We start from the raw sequence: 7,791 nt of genomic DNA, 5'->3' as shown, positions 1-7,791 counted from the left end.
TAACATTATTCTTTGCCTCACTTCATAGAAAAGATGCTTGCACAAAAAAAAGAAAGGCCTCAGATGCAAAAAAGAACTTGTTTAGTCAAAGGATAGCATTTTGCAAGGGATACTGTAAGCATTTCAATCTCTATCTAAGAAAGGAAAAGAAGCCAGTCAAAGGCTAAAAGTGAACTCTTGCTTTAACCAGTCTCAATCCATGTTGTTTCTGATTTACATGCATGACTGCTCTATTGTCAGGGCCAGTGGCGCAATGGATAACGCGTCTGACTACGGATCAGAAGATTCTAGGTTCGACTCCTGGCTGGCTCGAAATGTGTTTTTGACACTTGATTTGAAGGAGGAGGTGGAATAATCAGGAGATGAAGAAAGAAAGAGGTTAGTTTAGGTTAGGGATAGAGATTAAAATGAGGGTTAGAGAAAAGATAGATGAAGAGTGAAACTTTCAATAACAAGGGCAATTTCCAGAACTGTACAAACTTAAGAGGATACACTTGAGGAACCATACCATGCAGATATGGAAAAGAGTGAGCATCATTGAGGCATCGTGCAAAAAAAGAGCACACTTCTTTTGTGCTGATGGAGAAGGTCGGAAAGAGCTTCAGTGTTTCTTCGTGTTTCTAGATAAAGGATATGATAAGGAGGCAGAAGAGGAACTGTGGTACTGCACAGAAGCATGAGGTGGATGCAGGACAGGGAGGGACAGAGCGAGACTGTTGTCATCAGTACATCAGTTTGTAAGTGGCATTTTAAATGTTCACATTACAACTTGCAAGATGCGATTAGTGACATACCAGAAGTTATTTTATAAGCATCTGCACTGTAGACCTACCTTAACTTTACCTTACATTACCTTAGAGCTAATATAGCTACTGTATAAAAAAATAATCAACAAACTACTTCCTGTCTTGCTAAAAAAAAATCCCAATAACTCCATGCAGCCCTGCCATGGTCATATTTCAGCAGTTTGGAAGAAGCTGGATCCCGTAGTACAACTACACCACCAGCCTTTGTTTTCCCTGCACAGAAACTGGATGTCTGCCATGGAGCTTTCTAGAATACTAATGAGAGTGGTTAGCGAGTCAAAGTTACTGACCTGAGGTGCCGAGATAGAGCACAGAGCAAGGAGTGGTGGAGCTGAAGCTCAGCCATAATAAGACTGGAAATGTCATAGTTTATTACCTCTGGTGTGGATTGCACTCCACAGGTTGTGGCTGATAGCGAACTCCGCTCATTCCCTATTCATCCTGCTGTATGGATTAAGGGTGGATGATGACGGGGGGGATCTCGACAGTCAGTGCAGACGGGGAAAATGTTTTGCATTCTTTCTCCCCTGTTGGAAACATGTCTGAAAGGCATGCTGTAGTTAGTGTTGGACTCCAGAAGAAGCTCTGTTTAGTGGATTGGCAGAGAAGGAGCACCTGAACAGCCTCTGGAAGCACTGTGTCTGGGTTTTTGGATTTTTTTATTTTTTTATTTCTTCACACCAGCTTCAATCATCCCATTGTTCACCTGCCCTCTTTTCTCTTGTTATGTTTTTGTTTGTTTCATTTTGGAAGTAACCATATTTCTGTCAGCCCATTTCTCCCATTTTCTCTGCCCATCATCTCCCAACTTTTCCAGCTTCATTTTAATTCTGTTCCACCCCCTTCCCTCTCTCTCTATCGCCCTGTCTCTCCGCAGGTGGGGAGGCTTGGAAGAGAAAAAAACCTGAAAGAAAAAACGAAAGAAAGGCGGCTGTGCTTCTTTTATGCCCCTCATGCCTTTCCACGAACAAGGCGAGGGTTAGACTTGTCAGGCAATTAATGTACCTGCACATGGCTACAAGGAGCCTCTCCATTAAAAACAAAGCCAATTCATTCATGGATTGGAGGATAACCCCCCCCCCCCACACACACACACACACACACACACACTCTCCTTCATTTGTATCAGGGTTAGAGTAATTACCCCCCATGCAGCTAATCTATTTCTGCAGCTACTGATTCATCTTCTGCATGGCAATCTGTTTGGGGTGGTCTCGCATATTTAATCTTTTTTTTTTCAAAAGTCACTTTTTATTCATTTTTTTAAATCACTGATTGCAAAATCTTTGATTTCCAACATGAATTTCAGCCGCTCTAAGAGTTTAGCTGAAGCCTGGGCTTTAATCCTTACCGTACCTCAACCACTTGGTAATAATCCATGCGCAGTGATTCATGCATTAATGCAACAAGGTATAAATATTAATCATAAAACACAAATTAACATTAAAGCAGATTATAGATAAAAGCAGCCATGAGAAGAAATCAGGGGTGAAACTTTTTTAAGTCGGAAAACTTTTGAAATTTTACAGAAAAAGGTAAATCCGCACAAAAAGAACTGAACAACAATGCAATGCTTCACACACGCTGCTCAAGTGTAAAATTAAAACACATTATTATATGTTGGTGCATCTCTTTTTTCCCCTCCTATCACGCGATTCCTATCTTCACAACATCGAGTGACTCCTGAATTTGTGTCTGTATAACATTGTTCCCCAAAAAATGCTTTTTAGAAGGTTTAAATTGAACAACTACTGAGTACACACGTTTCCAAGATAATATCCAAAGTCCAAATGCTGCCTGTTTTTTGTGGAAGAGCAACATTGCCATCTATCACTGAGAAACAGTAATGCAGCAAACACAGAGAAAAAAAAGAGTTGCATGTAAGCTGTTAAAATCTGTTGGGTTTTTTCTGATGTCTATGAAAACCTCAAAGCATCCAACTAACCTTTTAATATTTCTCCTGCACAAACGACACTGTTTTTATCTTACCTGTCTGTACTCTATAGCACAAAAACCTTAAACATCACTGTTACAACAGCACGAGGAAGCTAGATAAGCCAAAAATAATGAACAGACAACAACAACAAAGGGGTTCATCTACACAAACCTCCTATCCCCTGTTCTGCTACTGTGGCCTCAGATGGAAATACTCCACCTTCAGTGTGAGATTTATTCATCCCATTTACTTCCAGGTGTTTTATCTTCGTGGGATGAGGTGATGCTGCACATTGGTCCTGTCCTAAAGTCCCACCAACGGCTTGTGTGGATGTGATTTCATTCACTAATTCACTGAAGGGTTCGGGTTATTTAGTGGCCTGCCAGTGTGAGAGATCACAAATGAAGATGGCCAGAGTGCTTTTATTTGGTGCTGTGTTTGCAGTGGTGGCATCATTGTGTGATGTGCGACTTTTGTTTTCTTCTTTTATTAGCATGCAAATGTATAAAGCACATCCATGTACAAAGACACTGTCATCCCCACTGGCAGCGATAGTTACTTTCCTAACCATAATTTCATGCATAATGTCACAGATCTGTTCTCCCGTGAATCCTAATTCCACATTCAGATCGCTTTATTTCTGAGACGCCTCTGCAAATCGTGCCCTTAATTAATCGGAATGATGCATCGATTCCAACTTCCCTCTTCCCTTTCCTCGACAATTTTAAAGGGCTTGTGAGGAGCGCGTGAGGAAATGGAAACACAATCAAAGCAGTGGAACTACGCAGGGAAAAAAAAGGATACGACCTTATCAGATGTAGCGTTTGATTACCCCGCCTGGGCTTAAAGATCTGCGGAGAAGAATTCGAAAATGCTAAAACTATGCAGGAGGAGTTCAAGCGCGTGTCTGTAAATGCACATCTACCAATCAGAAGTTACAGCGGGCCTCGGTCGCCTATTTTTCAAGCTTAGTTTGCCAGGTTTTCTTTGGGGGAGCTTTTTTTTTCAGCTTTGGCTACCTTCTGGTCTACTTTCCCCTCCCTCCATCCTTTGCTCTTCAGCTCTAACAGCCCCTGACAGCTGGAGATGAAATAGAAATTTTGATATCAAACACCTACACAAAGGAGGGCTGACCTTTGATCAGCGTGCTGTTTGATGTTGTGACATAAAATTTGCATCATGGGAGCCCTGGCAGCGGACGTTACTGCAAAAAGGGGTAATGCCAGAGCCCTGTCAGGGAGCCGCGAAGGTCAAGGGCCTATTAGGAAGGAACAAGCCCTCTAATCCCACACAAGGGCCCTGCAAAGCATTTGATGTTCAATGCACAGAAATAGAATGAAAGATTGAGCCCTGAGAAAAGAGCAAAGACATTAAGAGGTTATTTCGTATCAGCCGCTGAGTGAACAGGATAGGCAGGGCATTATAGAATTGTTCTTATTATACTTGATGTTGTGTTTAGATCAAAAAAATTCATAACCTCAGCTGGTCAAACAAGATTATGCTCTGCAAGTCAGTCGCTCTCGCCTTGTTGAAAGCAATAACCTGTGTGTCTTTAAAGCATTTCGTACTACACAGATCCTCGCCAGAAATAACACTGCGTCCTCTCTCAGGTGTGTGGCGGCGCGGGCTACTTTAGAGCATATGGCACGCTCCGTCTGAATGTTGTCTATTGATCTGTGGACAGGTTGATCAGTGGAGCTCTGAAGCTCTTTAATTATTCAAGCTGGCACGTCATTTTTCATGCTCGCTGTTATTCCACAAGACCAAAAATAAATCTGTCACTCCCACTTTCCATCTTTCATCTGGCCATCGGCTTGCAGCCTCATTAGCTGCACAGCACAGTTGAAGGAGGAAAGGAAAGGAAAGGAAAGGAAAGGAAAGAGAAGTTGACATACATTCCTCATCCCTTGTTCAGCACACGCTGTTTAACAGGTCTGCTGCACTATGTCAGACAATCATTTGATCTCATTTCAGGCAATATCATCATCTTTCCTCTCGGTCCTGTAATCAATATTTCAGTTACATTTTTGCTCTCACTTTAAAGCGCAGTCATGATGCATGCCAAAGACTTTTATAATACGCTGAAGACAGTGTTTTGTTTGGTTAATTTATGACAGTTACTCATATCAACTTTGACTTTTTAAGGGAACATCCTGAAAAATGCGTTTGATTTACTCTCTTACAGGTTTTTCCTCATATTACTCCACCCCTGCACCTCTACAATGAAGCGCTGTCCAGAAAAAACACAGAGGGATATGTTTATATTACTTTTAAATATGTAAGCTTGACTTGAGAAAATCAATTTTACTTTGGCTTTGACTGAAATTAAACATGGATTTTTTCCACAGAAGGAGACCTTCTGTTTGTCGTCACCAGAGATGGGCAGTAACGCGTTACTTGTAACGCGTTACTGTAATCTGATTACTTTTTTCAAGTAACGAGTAATGTAAGGGATTACTATTGCAAAAACGGTAATTAGATTACCGTTACTTTCACGTAGGAACGCTGCGTTACTGCGTTACTAAAACCGTGATTTTTTGCGAGAACGTCTCATGACAGTGACGTAAGCGAGTGCGACGTTCGTGACAACAGCTGTCTGCAGATCATAATATATCGAGTGCGGGACAGAGTGTAGCATGCAGCGTTTAAAGCGTGGAAGTACTGACCTTATTTTGAGTTTGATTCCATAAAAAGTGACAAAAACATTAGTGTCCGTTGTGCGTGGGAAGAAAACTTCTTTTTACAGCGAAAAAAACCCTAAACTTCCAAGCAAGCACCGAGTGTACTACGACGTAATGTGAAATTCACAGAGAAACTCGCGGATTCTTCCACTGACCGCTGCAGCACACCTGCACCAGGGTAAACCTCCTCCGCCTACCCCAGTCCTGCTTTACAGGTGAAAATAGAGCGACAGGACCGCTAGTCTTTGATTTTATTTATTTTCTGCTGTGTTTTACTTGCATCTATTTGAAAGAGTGAGTGTAAACATAAAAATTTTTTTATTTTATGTGCTGGAATGTGCAGAAAATAGGTTTAAATGTTAAACAAATTTCTTCCAGTCAGAGAATGTTGCATATAATTTAATTTTTGCTTGATGCATAAAGTTAAAAGATTAAAACTAATAAAACAAGTTTTAAAAAGAGACGTTTCCATTTGATTACATTTTGTATGATGAATTATGCAGAAAAAGTAGAATTGGGCTGAAAGATCTATCGCTTTATTACCTGTTCAGGTTGTAAATCGTGTTTTTAAAAAGTAACTAAGTAACTAAGTAATTGATTACTTTTGAAAATAAGTAATCAGTAAAGTAACGGGATTACTTTTTGGGGGAAGTAATCAGTAATTAGTAACTGATTACTTTTTTCAAGTAACTTGACCAACACTGGTCGTCACATACACTGACATAGTGTGTAAGATGATAAAGCTTTTATTAGTCCCACAGTTGGGAAATTCACATTATCACAGCAGCAAAAATGAAAAGGAACTAAATAAACAGATGTAGCAATAAAAAGTAACCTATATGAAATATACACTAAATGAAGCAGGGAGAAAAATCTATATTACACAATGTAGAAAGAAATATCATTTAAATATAAAAGCAGTGGTTCAGTGTGAATAGAAGAAGTATGAAAATCTTGAAAATGTTACCTAAAGTCTATCTAACTAATATTCACATACGCAATACAGATTAATAAAGTAAAATTCTATTTTTTGAATATTTAATAATCTCTCATTAACTTTAAATTATTATTCCTGATGGATTAATGTCTTTTCCCCATTAAAGCAAAATTAAGAACCTTAAGAACTAACATTAGCATTAACATCAGCTTAGACCGATGCTCAAAAATGACACAGTAACTTATTTAATGTTGTCTTACAGTTACCTGCTTGTGTTGAATCTATGTTTAGGTGCAAGCCCTGATCAGTGCATCGTCTTTTTCATTGTCTATCCCATAATCGCTGCATTCTGACGAAACCTGCCCATAATGTGAGCTCAGAGAGAAAATAGATTTTGTGATAAGAGCTGACCACAATAACAGCACATATTAGTCCAATCTGATATAAGGCACACTACTTAAACTGTGCTTAAATTGCTGCTGCTGCCTGTGCAAGCTTCTTTGCAACCCCCCTTCAATTTAGCTCCTCCTTTTCGTGCTGTTTTCATGTCTGTTTTTTTCTGTTCTGTGCTTAGCATCAGTGTTCCTCTTTTCTTGATGTGATAGGGGTACTTCCCCCTTTAATGAAAGAGCAATCATTGTGCATAGGACAGATATCCATCCCTAATGAACTTAAATCAGTCAGAGTTCAAGACATTTTCTCAAAATGACATATTTTGTACATTTTAATAATCCAACAGGGGGGATAAAAAAAAAGACCAAATAGAATCTACTGTATAACATTACCTCAGTCACCATATTTTCTGACACCAGTATGAGGTAAGACTTTCCAGGTCAGACATTTTTAAGACTCAGGAGTTTGCTGGCCTGATCAATAATTTTGTTCTCTATAATTATCTCACCGTTGCACTCATTAATTACACTTTCAAGGCTCATTTCCAGTGCTGGCAACAGATGCCCATTCTGCTGGAGCGTCCAGGGAGGCGAGGGCGAGCTAGTGGTGGTGGCAGAGAGAGCAAGGCCTGATTAATCCTCCGTCTCTCTGTCTAAGGTTGGCTGCCACTCGCAAGGGGTAAAATGCAAGCACTCTGTCATCTGAGACTTCACCACGTGGGAGACAAATGAGGCCTTTGGTGGCCAAATCGATAAGTTCCTCTGATGAGCCAAATTTAGTGAGTGCCGCTTCTGCTTTGAAGTAATCCTCCAAACAGTCCGGGGTAAGGCTTTTCCAGAGAACTTCCTGTGCAGTGTTTTTGGATCATCAAAGTGAGAGAAAAATCACTTGGACCACTTGCTATTTCTAATGCCTAAGACGTTATATTATGAGCAGGTTTTTTTGCAGTGCAATGATTCAGTTGCCGATCTTTACACTAACCAGATGGCCTTCAGTTGAATCCTGTGTCTAAGTCTTCATTTCTCTTGGATCCTATTG

General features: G+C 40.1%; 1 non-coding gene across 1 annotated transcript; it reads left to right on the top strand.

Moving 5' to 3' along the window:
• The first annotated feature begins 239 nt into the window (after nucleotides 1-239).
• Nucleotides 240-312, top strand: trnar-acg (transfer RNA arginine (anticodon ACG)). The gene has a single exon. It is a non-coding gene; the product is annotated as a tRNA-Arg (tRNA).
• Nucleotides 313-7,791: the final 7,479 nt, after the last annotated feature.

The sequence above is a fragment of the Oreochromis niloticus genome, linkage group LG5, assembly GCF_001858045.2.
Source record: "Oreochromis niloticus isolate F11D_XX linkage group LG5, O_niloticus_UMD_NMBU, whole genome shotgun sequence".
Taxonomy (NCBI): domain Eukaryota; kingdom Metazoa; phylum Chordata; class Actinopteri; order Cichliformes; family Cichlidae; genus Oreochromis; species Oreochromis niloticus.
The sequence above is the reverse complement of the archived record's forward strand: the minus strand, read 5'-3'. Positions and strand labels throughout refer to the sequence as shown.